Raw genomic sequence first — 17,377 nt, forward strand, 5'->3', positions numbered from 1 at the left:
TATACTACAGTCAGCTCAAATTCACTGTGTTCAAAACCAAACTCAAGAGACTCTTGCAAAACTTAGCCCAAACATTGTGGATCAAGTCAGAGCCATTTTGGGACTGAGGCTGGTTGTGAGGAGGGGAAAATGGCACTGAAAACCACCTCCTGGGACTAAGCATAGCACTTCCTCCAGGCCAGAGCACGTCTGCTAGGAGTCAATTACTCAGATGATTGAATTTCTCAGATATGAAGAACATCTAGGTTTTGTACAAAAGGTTCCAGGTATTGAGGTGGTCATTTTAGAATATAATGTTCTTAAATAATTTTGACTCTAAAGTTTCCTAAAATAATATTGCAAAATTAAAAGAACAAGTTTGGAAAATTTTGACATGAAGTTTATTAAAATATAATAAAATACTATAATTTTTAAAAATTTTTAAAAGACCCAGACATTTCTTCCATATTTAGGTTCAAAACAGGTTGTATAAGTGGTGAAGTATTTAAGCTAGTGGAATTTTTGCCCTCTTCCCTATTGTTGATATTTTTCAGCCAGAGCTGTTAGATATTTTTGAGCTGTGTACTGAGTAAACAGCTTCAAATTGCTGTTTACATATTGTTGAAGTTTCATGATAGACATTTGTATCTTTATTAAAAGTTATAGAAATTTCTGATGTTAGCTTATTCCATGTCACAATGGGACAACTCTTCTAAATAAAGACATTAAAAGTATATATTTATTTAAGATGTTGCCATTTCATAGGATCATGGTATTACCAAGATAGCTACATGTCTCTATGATGATTCCGAGTGTTCCTTCCTTCAGATATGAAATTTTCTTTTGATTTTTGCTTTTTAGCTCCTGAAAGATAATTTCATCTGTATAAAATACGTCAACTTCTGCAAATACACGGAATAATATAGAGACAGGTTTCAGAAGACACTATAACCTTAAATACAAGGAACTTGGCTAATTTAGGAGATTACCATATAAACACTTTTAACAGAAGTACAGTAGCTGACTCAAAATAACTCTATGTCAAATAGCTATTTGTTAAGTATCTCCAAAAAAACCTGTTTCAAAGGAAACAAAATATTTAAAAACAAACTGGAAAACACAAAAGTTTCAAAGAAAAAATCTAACACCTTTCTGTGCAGTCCGGTTAGGTTTTGGACTTACCAAGAGGTATTGAAATCTGTTTTTAAAGAGCCAGAGAGACTTCACCCAAAATGGCATAGTTCTAGCCTGGGTTAATTTTTCTTCTCTACCACCAAAAAAATTATCATTATTGAATTCTGAGAAGCATTATGAAAACTTTTCATCAACAGAAAATTGTTTTGATTTGAATCATAGATGACAAAATTTTTCAAATGCCTTTGACTCTAGTATTGGACATCATAATGGAGGTAACACTGTAAGGCAAGAAAAATTGGATAGAGTATGCAAAGAACAAATGGTATTGAAAGCATAAATCATCAAAATGGAAACTGTCTTAGTCTGCTCAGGATGCTATAACAAAACACCATGGACTGGGTGGCTTAAACAACAGACATTAATTTCTCACAGTTCTGGAGGCTGGGAAGTCCAAGATCAAGGTGCTAGTATAGTCACATTCCTGGTCAGAGCTCTCTTCTTGCTTTACATATAGCTGTCTTCTTGCTACATCCTCCCATGGCCAGGGGAGGGTGGGTGGAGCAAGATCTATGATCTCTTCTTATAAAGGAACTAATCCCATCACAGAGATCCCACCCTCATGACCTCACCTACACTTAATCACCTCCCTAAGGCCCCACCTCCAAATACAATATGAATTTGGGGGGAACACAAACATTCAGCCCATAACAGATACTATGGTGGAAGTTCCTGGTCTTGTAGCAGTGCTTTCCCAGGACTCCATAGAACTAATGTCCCTGACAGTGAAACTGGGGGTAGGGGAAATGCAAGGGAGAATGTAGACAATTTGAGGCTGAAAATTTTTTATCTTTAACTCCTGAATATGAGAGATAACTAAATCAGAATCAGTCTTTTGCTGCAGGTATATGGTGCCTACATGCCCAAACACATGGATACCCAATCAAAAAAAAAAAGTCTACCAACCTTCTTTCTTAGAACAGTCTCCAAAACCTATATCTAGTGTATTAAGAATGCTGGTCATTGAGGAAGATAATATAAAATACTGGCAGATATCTGGATTCCCAGGAGTAGGAAATTTTTAGTCACAGTAAGTTAAGGACAAGACTGCGCCAAATGGTATGATGGCTTAGTCCTTAAACATGCTGCTCCTCCTGTAAAAATTCACCGGGGAAAAGCCAAACTAAAGAAACTGAAGTTGGAACTTCTTTCACTCCTAAATCCACCTATGATATTGGCAATTTTAACACTCTCAAATCAACTGCCACGAATGTTAGTGCAAAAAAAATAGTAAAAGAATATAATCACTCAAATCCTTCTTCACTTGTTGACAAAATTAATCAATAGCCTCATCTATCCAAACTGATTTGAATGGGCACTGACAACAAGTGTGAGTTCTTGAAAACATTGAAAAGGGACAGAGTGGAAAAGGAATGTGAAGATGGAAGTCGAGTTGGCCCTGACTTTGCATAATAGCAATAATATTCTCCAGAAAGGGATTTCAACCCAAACTTTGATGAAAATTATATGCCTCAAGATAATGGCAATGCTGCTCTGGCTTCCCAACAAATCAGTCTTTCCATAAACGGATGTGAATACATAGATGGCATTTGGAGCAGTGCTGGGTACACAGTAAACCCTTGATAATGTTAAGTATTATGTAATATAACAGGAAATTTGACTTCTGTCAGCTCTAGGATTACAATAAATGTAGACTTACTTGGCATTAGTCATAGCTCAATATTTGGGCATGTTCAGCTAGTTACTCACAGTTATCAGGGTAAGTACCAGGTTCTGGAATTTACATTCCAGTGGCAAGATAAGGCATAAGATAAGCACTCAAAATTATAATGTGCATGCCAAATAATTTTAAAAAATTAAATTGTAGGGTACAAACCAAACGCTCATCAAATTTGAGGACAGGAGGAAGTCAAAGAAGGTCTAGGATTCAGGATTTCTTGGAGAATGTAGACTGACTTCACAGAAAAAATTCTTTTTGTGAAGAAATTCTTTTGTGAAGGTAGAATGTAGATGGGAGCAGATATTACATTTGAAAAAAAAATGTGCTCAGACTTTTTTAAAGATCAGTCTTATTTTTTAAAGGCATATTGGTTACTTTTTAATCCCTTTTGAGCAATGAAATCAGATTAATGTAAGGCAAATGCTCAGTAATACAGTAATGTAAAGTATATTTTAATCAAGAATTGGTTTAGAAAACCAAACATTTGTTACATCCTTCCTATATATTCTCAATTTCTACAACTGACTCAATGAAAATTGAATTTTTGAGTTTCATGGGATTGTAGAATATTCCAAATATTTAAAAAACATGAGAGGAATAGTCAAGATTTCTTAGGTCACTCAGGCAAATTACTGCCACATGTCATACCTTGCAGCAAATTTATTCACATGTTACCTTGTGCTCTCTGTGGTCTGCCCTCAATAGGATGCATCTATAAAATAGATGCTCTTAAAAACCAAAAACCTAACATGCATCATGGCCCTACTCCTTTGTCTATAATAGGATAGGTGCAGCCTTGATTATTTACCCAGAGTGCCAATAAAAGTGGATTGTAGACTAAAAAACGCCTTCCCTGGGCTTCTTCAAGAGTGCTCATCACTGTCTGAACCCCAGGAATCAGGAAATGGGATGAGAATGAGCAGAAGGAGAACAGCATAAATGGAAAGTTAGATTCATGAGAAAAAAAGAAAAAGAGCTAAAGATAATGAGGAAAAACATATTTGGGTTTCTCTCTTAATTTCCCTTTCTTTCTGAAAAGCTGAGGAATCTTGTTAGGAATAATTTGCTAACAAGAATCACTTTATATTGAAGAATTAAGTGATGCTGATAAAATATGCAACTTTGTCAAATCTATAAACAATGTTTAAATATGTGTTATCTTTTTAAAAGATGAGATGATTATGTCAGCAAAAGCACTGTGTCAAGAGAGGCTGTGACACAGAAGAAAACATTGGTCATACAATGAGGTTTTGGCTGGTGTCCTGCCTTCCACTCTGCTGGCTATGTGATTTCAGCCTCGACTTACTCATGTGTGAAATGGGAATGATAACATTGTCACTCATATCACAGGTTATTGAAGGACTCTAATAGGTTGAACAGCGATCCCAAAAGGATATATCCTTGTCCTAACCCCTGGTACCTGTGAATGTGACCTTATTTGAAAATAGCAGATGTGACTAAATTAAGAATCTCTAGATTAAATCATCCTGGATTCACGGTGGGTCCAAAATCTAATACAAGTGTTGTTATAAGAGACAGAAATAGAGAAGACACAGAGACACAGAGGCGAAAGCCATGCGAAGATTAAGGCAGAGTGGAGTTATGCAGCTACTAGCCAAGGAAGGCAAAGAATTGCCAGCAGTCACCAGAAGCTAGGAAAGAGGCACGGAACAGATTTTCCCTCGGAGCCTTCAGAAGGAAGTGAAATATTGCCAACATCTTGATTTCAGAATTTTGGTATCCAGAACTGTCAGAGAATAAATTTTTGTTGTTTTAAGCCACCTAGTTTGTGGTAATTTGTTAAAGCAGCCCTAGAAAAATGAATATACATCCAAATGAACTATTACATACAAAAGCAGGCATAACAACTGCTGATAGCAGTCACTCAGTTTTTCACTAAAATTTATTTTAATCTCTTTTGAAAGACTTAGAAATATTTTTGGAGTACAGTGATGAAATTTGTGCTTTCACTGGGGGTAGGCATCTTCCACTGCATCTTATATAAAGAGTGCAACCACTTCAAGAACTTCATTTAGTTTCAAGCAACACATTTAACTCAGGCTAGTGCAAACAAAAAAGTTAAAAACCTACTAAATTAGAGGGTGGGAAGTTTTCTTTATGTTTCAATACAATTTTATTCATGGACACTGAAATTTGAATTTCATATAATTTTTATGTCACAAAATACTCTTCTTTTGATTTTCTCTTTTTGAATTATTTTATTTAAGTGTAGTGGATTTACAATATTATATTAGTTTAGGTGTACAACATAGAGATTCAATATTTTTATAGATTATACTCCATTTAATGTTATTACAAAATAATGGCTATATATCCCTGTGCTGTGCAACATATACTTGTTCTTATTTATGTTATACATAGCAGCTTGTATCTCTTAATCCCTTAATCCTATCTTGCCCCTATCCCTTTCCCTCTCCCCACTGGTAACCACTAGTTTGTTCTCTATATCGTGAGTCTGTTTCTGTTTTGTTATATACATTTGTTTGTTTTTTTTTTTAGTAGAGAGTGGGAGTTTTGAAGTGAGGTTACAAGCGTATCTCTGAGACTCAGAGGAAGGTTTGAATAATCCGGATTCAGACTCATTAGCAGGTGTTTCCGGATTTTAACCACCAAATCAGAAGTTATTTGGTTCTTTATCCTGGACTGAGACATACTGTTTCAGCAGTATTTTCCTTTTAGAAAAACTGAAAACTGAGGTCCAAATAATCAACCTTCAGGGAAAAGAATCTCAACTGTCAGTGTTCTTTGAAAGAATTCAAAGCTTTCCTGAAAAATAACTTGATACTTACAGATAGAGATTTGTAACACTTAGATTTAAATAGACCAAGAAGCAATCCCTTCATCCCAAACCCTTAAAAATGAGCACACTGTTGTTGTTGTTGTTGTTTCCTTTTCATCTCCTTTGAAAAAAGAAGCATGGTTTGAATGTTTAGACTCATTTGAATGAAATGCAACCATTCAAAATGACTTTTGAATTCTAAGACACACCTAACTGGCTGCAGTCTTAGGATATACATCTCTTAGATAAACTACTTACTTTAAATGCCTGTTTGAGGAAATTATCACGTTTAACTTATTTTGAGATGCAGTCAGAAACAGGACATTTTTCAACAATATATTCTATTTGCCTTTGCAATTTGCTCTCTGCTCCGTTCAAAATTCTTACTAAGAGATGAGTTCGTGCAACTGATAGGTTTCCTGCTCTAGAGATTCAAGTGAAAAAATAAAACTTAGACCACAAGTGAAATCAATTTGATGGATTCCTTCAAACTAAAGTTAACCCTAGCAATCTTTATTTGGAAAACATTGGCCTATGGAGGAATATAAAAACTAGGCTTACAAATATAGGTTGGGAAATAAGACATTTACTGAAAACCCAAAATATATAAGAAAAAGTGTAGAAAAGATTCATTCTATAAGGTTTAGAAAATTTGTTTAAATAGAAGAGCTTCTTAATATTATGCAGATAAATTTCTTATAATCCCCTAGAATTAGAATCATTAATATTTAAATTTTTACATCCACAAGTTGAGATATGTAGACAGAAACAAAATGACCTTTGCTTTCTAGATGCTATTGTCATAAATTAGCACAACACACCCCTCATATATAGTCATCTTCCTTTACCCAGTTCCTAACACAAAACCATTGTTTGTGGATATTAATGATCCCATATACTAACTGATATTTTTTAGTTGCAAATAACAGAGGCTCAACTCAAACTGGGCTAAATTTTTTCCTCTTCCAGAACTCCTTTACATTGGCTTCATTTTATGAATACTCTCCCTCCACATGAAAGCGAAGATGGCTCTTAAATACCCCTGGCTTACATAATTTTAGGAGAGGATGCCTCCTTCCCAGTTGTGCTAGAAAAAATAGCAAGAGGAGAAATTATTTTGGTCCTGAGCCCATCAATAAACCAATAAGTCAAGCTAAAGGGATGGATATTCTGGCAAGTCTGAGTCATAGGCCATTCCCTGGGACAATGGGTGAGATCAGCTCCATGAGCTATACATGGAAGAAAGGTATTTTTGAAAGGAAAAGAGGATTTTTCATCCAAGGAAAAGGCAGAAGAATGGTTGCTGGATTTATCAGTTAGAGTACCAACAGGAAACAAATGGAACACTCAAATTAGGATAATTCAAGAAAATTTATTTTTGAAGGCACAAATTACAAAGGTATAAATGGGGTATAGAGAAGCCACAAGAGATAGTCTAGTAACTTAGAAGAGCTGTCCAAAGGGATAAGGAAAAAGAGCAGTTACTAAAACCAAAAAGCAGAGTCCTGTAGGAGAAACCACCTTGAAAGGAGCAAAAAAATAAACCCTCTCTCCCTCCAATCTCCTCCCAGGACTCCTCATTGACTCAACTCAAACAAGAGCCAGAGGGAATAGAAGCCCATTGATATAAGCCTTAAAAGTCAGGCCCAGGGCACACAGTAGGGTAGGTAAGGGCAGAGAATGAATTTGGAGGGGCAAATGGAAAATATGCAACACACTGAGCAAGCAGAATGAATGTACATTATATACCACAATCCCTGGATGCTTGTCCTTTCAGTCAACAAACAATACTTGAGTCTCTCGATGTAAAAGACACATTTCTAAGCAGGGAAAACACAAAAATGAATGAGATATAGTCCCTGCTCTTAAGAAGTTCACAGTCAAGAAAAAGGAGACTGCTACTTTTTTTTTTAAGTGTGGTGAACACATTATACCTCCAAGAATTTAATTCTGGAACAGTTTTTCAATGAGTTTTTTAATATTCTTCCCTATAGATTTTGACAAATAAATTTTTTCCATATAGGAAATTACCTAACACTCACCTAATGGAGACCATAAATGATCACAGACACACAGCTCTTATTTTGTTGTTGTTGATGATTTTTAGAGCAATCAGGTATTCTTTAGCTCTAAGAAAAGGTACAAGTACACAGTACAGAAGGAGCATAGAGAAAAGAACTATTTTTAATAGTGCATTAAGGGAAGGAGGTACTGGGGAGGACTGCCATAGAAGAAGTGACCTTTCAATTGAATCTTTACAGATAAGTAGGCAAACAAGCAGGTAAATCAAGAGACAAAGAGAGGAGTAACATTCTTGACAGAGAGAAAGAACATTATCAGGAAAGGCATGAAGTTTACTATAATATAGTATATTAAAGCAGATGTACAAAATCCAATATGACTAGAAATTGTATGGGCTACCGGGGCTACTACTTGAATGAGAAAGCCAGAAAACGTTGCTTGTGTGTGTGTATATGTGTATCACTTTTTAAAATTGAGAATGGATAATGTGCCTTACATTTCTTTTCCATACCCCCACACATTCCAGGGCTGTGAATAACGGTGCTTAATAAAAAATTGTTGGAGTAAATTTATGTTTTATTTTCTTCAGTGATAAGTAAATATTCTTGATTGGTTTATTTTTTCATACAATTCAAATTAATATTATTTTCAAGATAATACCAAGCAGAGGTTTAAGAATAAGAATTATGTATGTTCCCAGTATTATTTTAGAACTCACTAGCCAACTAGATAATAAATTCCTTTAAAATAAAACTATTCAACTATAACATTGAAATAATAATATTTAATGAGAGGTTATTTACAAATAAAGGAAATCATACCAAAAGACTGAAGATTCATAGTGAAATAAGTTGGTTTTAGGTTTTCTTTTTCTTTTACATCTAGGAAGAAGTTTAAAAGAATAATTTCTGCAAAATCATTCAGTCACCATTTATAATAAAGAAAAATTTTAAATCTCAAATTACAGGGGGCTTCCCTGGTGGCGCAGTAGTTGGGAGTCCGCCTGCCGATGCAGGGGACACGGGTTCGTGCCCCGGTCTGGGAAGATCCCATGTACCGCGGAGCGGCTGGGCCCGTGAGCCATGGCCGCCGGACCTAAGCGTTTGGAGCCTGTGCTCCGCAACGGGAGAGGCCACAACAGTGAGAGCCCCGTGTACCGCAAAAAAAAAAAAATTACAGTAGATGTAGAATAAAATGAATCATGAAATATGTAGAATTTTTAACAGAATTCCAAGTTTAAACAAAGACTAAATAATATTAACATCTTGAGTAAAAAAATTTACCTTGCCCATTAACAATACTTGAAAAAGAACTTTTAATGAAAGAATAGAATTAAGCAGTCATGGGTGCTTGTTTCCCTCCTGTCTGTCTGTCTGTCTGTCTGTCTCTCAGGTTAAGTTCAAATTTTGTTTTTAACTATCTGTAGAAACTCCGAGGGACATGAGGGAAAGGTATAGGGAAAAGTTTAATGCAGATGGGTAGAGAAGAAATCGAATCTAATTCTAGTGGCTGAATACTGTGGTGCCAAGAAACCAGTTACCAGAATGTTCTGGCAAGTTCTCCAGAGACTTTATGTAGCAGTACAGTTTTAAATGTACAAAAACCATCCTAGGACTCAGAATATCTGGAGCCTAATTTTAGGTCTGTCATCAACTTAGTTTCCTTGAATAATAAGTCCCTCGACTTTGAACAAATATCTCAAACTTGCTGAGCCTAGAAATATCTTTACCTCTAACAGGAGGATGTTGAATCAAACCATCTCTAAGTTTCCTTCCAAAGCCTTCTGTTTGCATGACTGATTATTCTTCTCAACACCTGAACTAAACTCCCTTACCATTCCACCAAGAGCACAAGCTATCTCTGAGTTTCAAGGTCCTCAAAATCTTGATCTCTGCCCTAATAAAAAACCTAGGTTAGTTTAATTAAAAGTTAAAAAAAAAAAACCTGGGTTAGTCCTCCAATCTGGAGTACCCCAATCTTCTGTGGGAAAGCCTCCTATGGCTCTTATGAAGGCAAATGGACCCAGAAACCCACACTTGAACAATATTCTTAGGCTATCTTGAGATAGAAACAGAAATGAAAAACCTAATACCAAAGAAGAAACTCTAAAACCAGCCTTGACTCCATTAGTACAAGGTTGAGGTTTGAAATTACTGAATACTAGAACTTAGTATTTGCCATATGGTTGCTAGAAAAAAAAAAGTCATTAGGATCCTATAAAAACCAGCCCTCACTACACTATCCTAGTCATTATACTTCATCCTTAGCAAGTCAAGAATCAGACTGAACAATAAAACCACTTAAGAGTTATCTCCATACTGCTTTCCATAGTGGTTGCACCAATTTACATTCCTACCAACAGCACACAAGGGTTCCCTTTTCTCCACATTCTCACCAGCACTTGTTACTTGTTGGCTTTTTGATAACAGCCATTCTGACAAGTATGAGGTTATATCCCACTGTGATTTTGATGTGCATTTCCCTGATGATTAGTGCTTTTGAGCATCTTTTCATGCACCTGTTAGCCATCTGTTTGTCTTCTTTGGAAAAATGTTTATTCAGGTCCTCTACCTATTTTTTAATTTGGTCATTTGCTTTTTTGATGTTGAGTTGTATGGGTTCTTTGAATATGTTGAATATTAACTCCTTGTCAGATATAATGTTTGCAAATATCTTCTCCCATTCAGTAGGTGGCCTTTTTGTTTGGTTGATACTTTCCTTCACTGCAGAATAGTTTTTAGTTTGATGCAGTCCCATTAGTTTATTTTTACTTTTGTTTCCTTTGCCTGAGGAGACAGTATAGAGATTCCTCAAAAAATTAAAAATAGAACCACCATACAATCCAGCAATTTCACTTCTGGGTATTTAATCCAAAGAAAACAAAAACACTAATTTGAAAAGTTATATGCACCCCTATGTTCATTGCAGCATCATTTGCAATAGCCAAGATATGGAAGCAACCTAAGTGCCCTTCAACGGATAAATGGATGTGGTATATACATATATACAATGGAATATCACTCAGCCACAATTTTAAAAAACTGAAATCTTGACATTTGCGACAACATGAATGGACCTAGAGGGTATTATGCTAACTGAAATAAGTCAGACAGAGAAAGACAAATACTATATTACTTCATTTGAATATGGAATCTAAAAACCAAAACAAGTGAATGAACGTAACTGAACAGAAACAGAGATACAGACACAGAGAATAAACAAGTGGTTGCCTGAGGGGAGAGGGGTGGTGGGAGGAAAGAAATACGTGAGGGAGATTAAGAGATACAAAATTTCAGTTACAAAATAAATGAGTCACAGGTATGAAATGCACAGTGTGGGGAATATAGTCAATAATTATATATTATCTTTTATGGTGACAGATGACAACTAGATTTATATTTGTGATCATTTTGGGATGTATAGAAATAACCAATCACTGTGCTGTTAACCAAGAATTAACATAGTGTTGTAGGTCAATTATACTTCAAAAACAAACAACAAACAAACTCATAGAAAGAGATCAGATCCATGGGTAAGACAGGCAAGGAATGGGGGGAGAAGGAACTGGATGAAGGTAGTCAAAAGGTACAAACTTCCAATTATAAGATAAGTAAGTACTAGGGATGCAATGAACAACATGATAAACATAATTAAAACTGCTGTACGTTATATAAGAAAGTTGTTAAGAGAGTAAATCCTAAGTGGTTTCATCACAAGGAAAAAATATGTTTTTTCTACTTTTCAACTATTGCATTTATATAAGATGATGAATGTTCACTAAACTTATTGTGGTAATCATTTCATGATGTATGTAAGTCAAATCATTATGCTGTATACCTTAAAATTACAGTGCTGTATGGCAATTATATCTCAATAAAAACTGGAAAAAAAATAAAACAAACAAAAAAGTTAATGTCAACAGCCTCCACCTTATACATTCCAGCACTACTGACTTGATGGGAGTCATCACAATTTGATATTTAATTTAAAATATTTATATATGAGAGAAGCAGAATTCATATGAAATTAAAGACTAGATTTAAGCAGAGTAGAATAGATTAGATGAAAAGTAAAGATGACACTTGGTACTAAGAAGTAACACAGGATACTCGAATTGGTGCTTCTCATATTTTTCTTCTGATAATTACAGTGGACAGTGAATGTATTCCCCAAGCCCTTTGCCAGGAAGAACTCTCTTTGAAATCAAATTCTTTCTCTTAAAATACATTTTTGTAAATTTTATATTCTACAACCAAATACTCTGAGAAAACAGGGCATGTGTGTCCTGTGCCCTGGTATCCCTATAGTGGTTATATAGGTGTAAGAAGGACAGAACTAAAATACACAAATAAGAATTATGAAAAATATCTGATAAAATAGAAAAAACAGAAGAGTCAATCTATAATTAATGTATTAGATTCAGACAATATGGCTGATCTGTAAGTCACAGTCTGGTAGGGATATCATAATGTCCCTCATCTCTAGTTAAGATAGGAAATGCTATAGTATATTTTGATAAATCCCAGTAATTACCTTGTCACAAAACTCATCATATGTAACTATTATCATTTATGTGATTTTCTCCTTCTCCATGAGTAGGCTTTATAAAGGCAGGTATGTCTGTCTTATTTACCACTGTATCTCCAGTGTCTAATGCAATGACTATAAACAACTGCTTTCAGTGAATCCCTGAGCTCTTGCTAGCCCACCCTTGCTAGTCCTGTGCTAGGACTTTAACAATATATCAGAAAGGAAATAATCCACAATATTTACATTAGGGACAATAAGAATGATTTTTTTTCCTTTGCCCTAATACTACAGATTTTCTTTTTTTTTTAAGTTTGAAGGAAAATTTAGAAAAATTTGAAAGGGACAGAGTTCACACCACAAAAGAGTAAACAGGAAGACACTTTTCCATTCAAAACAAAAGAAGAATATTTCAAAACCTGGAACAATTTTTCAACAAAGTTCTTATGGATATAATGATCAAAACAAGAAACCATGGGAGTTAAAAGATGTAAAATATTTTCAAAAGATAAATAAATTTGAAAATGAAGAAAGCTAAAGATAAACATTATTTTATTAGATGACACAGGTTTGTTAATATGAGATTCAAACATTGAATTTCAGATGGATTTCAGACTATCAAGATAAAACAATGAAAAAAAGAAAGGGGATTGGAAATGTAAATCCAAGTAATTATTCTTTCTCAGTCTTCTTGGAAGAGTATATTATTTGCTTGGGGACAATATAAAATATGAAATATTTTTGAAATATATTTATGGAAGTAGTTATTTTAAAGTATATCAATGATGATATTAGAAATTTATGGCATTTCTGAGCAAGGTGGCAAAGTACACAAATTTTCTCTCTCCCTCAAAATGAAATAATATTAACAAATATTTCATTTAAAAAACACTGGAAAAGCAGGAAGAATGCCAGGAAAAGCAATAAGGGATTCCTGGAAAATATATAATAGATGAGAATAAATTGATGGGGAAATCCAGCATTGCCAGAAACCCACACCTCAAAAAAGAGACAAGGACATTTCAAACAAGGAATTCTCCCAGCAGACTATAGAAATGATGCAAAGATCAGAGATATGAGGGTCTGGGGCTTAGGAAAGGAAAGCGCTGTGGAGATTCTACCAGGTAATTACTGAAAAGCAGAATATTTGCATCTAATTCCATTTGTCCCCAAGATAATGTTCTAAATAAACTCTGAAGAGGGAGTTCTAACTAAAGATACATTTTGATTGGCCATTAAGGCCAGAAAAGTGGCCAGTATCCTTATAGCTGCTAAAATAAACAGGAAGGCTTCATGTTCAAAAAAAAAAAAGAGCTACTTGCCCATCCCACCTGGCCACATACCTTCCCACCCACACATGAGAGATACAACTCTATAATGGAGATAGAATTCATTGTCTTACAAACAATTCCTCGCCAGGCAAACAGGGATAAAGAAACATAGTCATGGAACAACTGGAACTCTCATGTAATACTAATAATGGAAGTGTCGATTGGCACATCCACTTTGGAACTAATTTGGTGAGAACTATATGTCCCTTCTCTCCTCTAATCTGTCCTCCATACTGTTTTAAGAATTGTCTTCCTATTAAAAATGTTTTAGAAAAGAAAAGAAAGGAAAACTGAACTTTCACATCCAGTAATGGTAGTTGAATCAGATCAAATCTCCCACTTAGGCCCATTAGAAAAATTTGCTAAAACATAAAATGTATAAAATTATCTACTTGAATGCATGGAGTGTAACATTACAGTGAAGAATTACATAGCCAAGATCTATGACAGATATATCTTAAAAAGTAAGCCCATCTTTGTGGTTTTTGTCATTTTGTGAGCATTTGCCATTTCCAGAAGACATAGGTGAGAGGTCAAGCAGTACTTTTTTTTTTTTCCTGTACCCAGGCCTCTCACTGTTGTGGTCTCTCCCGTTGCGGAGCACAGGCTCCGGACGCGCAGGCTCAGCGGCCATGGCTCACAGGCCCAGCTGCTCCACGGCATGTGGGATCTTCCTGGACCGGGGCACGAACCCGTGTCCCCTGCATCAGCAGGCGGACTCTCAACCACTGCAACACCAGGGAAGCCCTAAGCAGTACTTTTGAAAACCTCAAGTTGGAAGACAGAATCCATGAAGGGGTGGAGCCCTAGTAAAGCCCCACAGTTCACTTTAGAAACTCTAAAGGGAATGGAGTGAGTCACAAACTGTAGTCCACAAACTGTAGTCCAACTTTCAGTCATTTGTATGGCTCCAAGAAAAACAATTACTAACTATTCATATTGCTACTTCACCCAGGCACTTTGGCAGAAGTAAATAGAGTCTTCTCTGAAGGAAGATACCATCACAGGCCTTAAATTTTTTACAAACAATTTTTCCAATACAATGGCAAACAATAAAAAATAAATAAACTGGCAAATGAGAAGATCAAGACAGCATGGACAAGAATAAGTAGAATCAACAGACCATAAAAACAGGAGCACTAAAACTATAGACATTTAAATGATCAGATATAGATTTTAAAATAACTATTCTCATCAAATAAATAAAAGATTAAATTCAAATTTTAAGCAAAGAATTAAAAACCATAAAAATGGCATAATCTTGAAAGAAAATCAAATAGAAATTTTAACATTGCACAATACAACAACTGAAATTAAAATCTTTGTGAATGGGTTTAAAAACAGATGAGACACTGGTGAAGTGAGAATTTATTAACTGGAAGATATGCCAGAATATTCATAAGGAAGCACTGAGAAAAAACATGAAAATATGGAAGAGGGAATAAAGAGAGAAGACATCATGAAAAGTTATATATTATAATTAATTGTAGGACCATGAGAAAAGGATAAAGAAAATAGACTAGAATCAATATTTGAAAAGATGATGGCTAAGCTTCCTAAAACAGTTAAATACATCAATCCACAGATACAAGAATCCAAATAATCCCCATTGAAAAAAAAATGAAAGAAATTCACACCTAGGTACGTCATATTAAAATAACAGAAAAATAAAGAAAAAGTCTCAAGAACAGCAACAGTAAAGAAACAGATCATCTTCAAATGACTTTATGCTAACTGCTCAACAGAAAAGACAGGGGAAATCCAGAAGACAATGGAAGATGCCTTCAAAGTACTAAAAAAAATAGTTGCCACCTTAAAATTCTCCACCTAGTGAAAATAACCTTTAGTAGTGAAGGTAAAGAAGCCATTTTCAGAAAAGCAAAAACTGAAAGACTTTATCCCCAGCAAATATATACTGAAAGAAACACCAAAGAGTGTTTGTTTTTCAGGCAGAAGAAAAATTATCCCAGATGAATGTGAAAAGATGTAAGAGAGAATGAAGAAGAATGAAATACATAAATACATGGTTAAATATAAATAAATAGTCATTGGAAAACAACAATTATGTCTCATGAGGTTAAAATATAGATAGAATTTAAAATTCAATAACAGCACATAGTTGAAGAAGTAAAGTCAACAAGTTCTAAAGTGCATGCCTTGTCTGGGAAGAAGGTAAAAGTAAAATTTAACATTAGACTTTGATAAGTAAAGGATGAAAACAGCAATCTATATTATACCTCTAAAAGAAGAGTAAAAGTAATCTAGGGAAAAAAATAAAATAGTAACAATTCCTCAATCCAAAAGAAGGCAAGAGGAGAGGAGAGCAACCATTGAACAGGCAAGAGAAATAGAAAGTGCCAAATCAGATGATTAAGTCCCAATATACCACAAATTACAATAAATGTAAATGGAGAAAATACATATACTCTACCTAAAAGTCAGTTATTGTCAGACTTAACAGTATGCTACTTATAAGAGATATTTCTAAAACATTAAAAAGACAAATAAGTTAAAAATAAAAGAATGGAAAGTTTATGGCATGCAAATGGCAACCAAAAGAAAACTAGTACGGTTATACTAACAGAGACAAAATTGATTTTAAGGTAAAAATCATTCATAGAGATGTAAAAGGTACTTCACAGTGATTAAAGTTTTGATCCACCAGTTGGCTATAACAAGTCTAAATGTGTAACGCCCAATAATAAAGGAACAGAAAAGAAACTTTTGAACTGACACCATCACTACACCAAAATAAAAGCTAGAATGAAAAAACATAGAAAGGGCAATTTAATCTCTTATGAAGAGTTCCCTGGGTTTCATTCGTTTTGGCCAGAGATATTAAAGAGTGCTGTTTATTAAGACACTAGTGCAGTGTCACTTGAATGTCTAATAGCCCAGCACAATAAAATGTCAAAAACAATCTAACATTGATTTATTTATCAATGATTGATTGACTGATTGATAAAAGTCTATCATAGAAGTTCTTGCCATATACCTGATACTGTTCCAAATGCTTTACAAATTCTGTAAGTTGGATACTATTATTGATTCCAATAATAGAAACAATGTATCCACTTACAATAATAGGAAACATAGAAGTGATTAAAAAGCTTTCCTAAGATCACATAGCCAGTAAGTGGTAGAACCTGTATTTCAGCCCAGGCACTTTGGCTCCAGATTCCAGAATCTTAACAATTCACTAATGACTAAGCACCCCCTCCTTGCCGGGCACCAGGCTAGACTCTTTTATAACTCACAACAATCCTTATAAGGCAGGCATTATTAGCATTTCTGTGTTTCACAGGCGAGAAATAAATTAATCAAGGTACCATTTGCCTGTGACCATTCCAGTAGTGAATGGTAGAGGTGGCTTGGATTCTAAATTCATGTCTGTATGACTGCAAGGGCTACACTCATTCCACTATTCCAGACCCAAAGTTTTGGGGGGAGAGAATTCTCTATGGCATGGAACAAGTTAATTGTCTGCCAGTTAATAAACACTCGTGAGCAGTTACTCTGTGTCACATGCAGCACCAAGTAAGCATTTCCAGAGTATTTCCAAATGGTGATTTTAATCCTTACAGTTTAATAAAAATTGGGATACCAGGGCTTTTGAAAATATCCATTCTGAGGGAGAATATCCATTCTGTTCTGCTGATGGGAAATAATCCCTGCTCTCTAACAGTGAGGAGCAGTAGCAGGAGTGTAGAGAATGTGAGATGCAGTCAAGATTGGTAGGTTAGAGCCCAGATCTAGGTTTGAGTCCTGTCCCCTCTGCTTACTCATTAGGTTTACCTGTCCTCTTTTACCAAACTGGGACAAATTAGAATCTATCTCATTAAA

At 35.0% G+C, this 17,377-nt stretch overlaps 1 pseudogene; it reads left to right on the top strand.

The window, feature by feature from the left end:
- Positions 1-1,929: 1,929 nt before the first annotated feature.
- On the top strand, positions 1,930-2,757 carry LOC131752809 (vasculin pseudogene; annotated as a pseudogene).
- Positions 2,758-17,377: the final 14,620 nt, after the last annotated feature.

Source organism: Kogia breviceps, chromosome 3 (genome assembly GCF_026419965.1).
Source record: "Kogia breviceps isolate mKogBre1 chromosome 3, mKogBre1 haplotype 1, whole genome shotgun sequence".
Classification (NCBI taxonomy): domain Eukaryota; kingdom Metazoa; phylum Chordata; class Mammalia; order Artiodactyla; family Physeteridae; genus Kogia; species Kogia breviceps.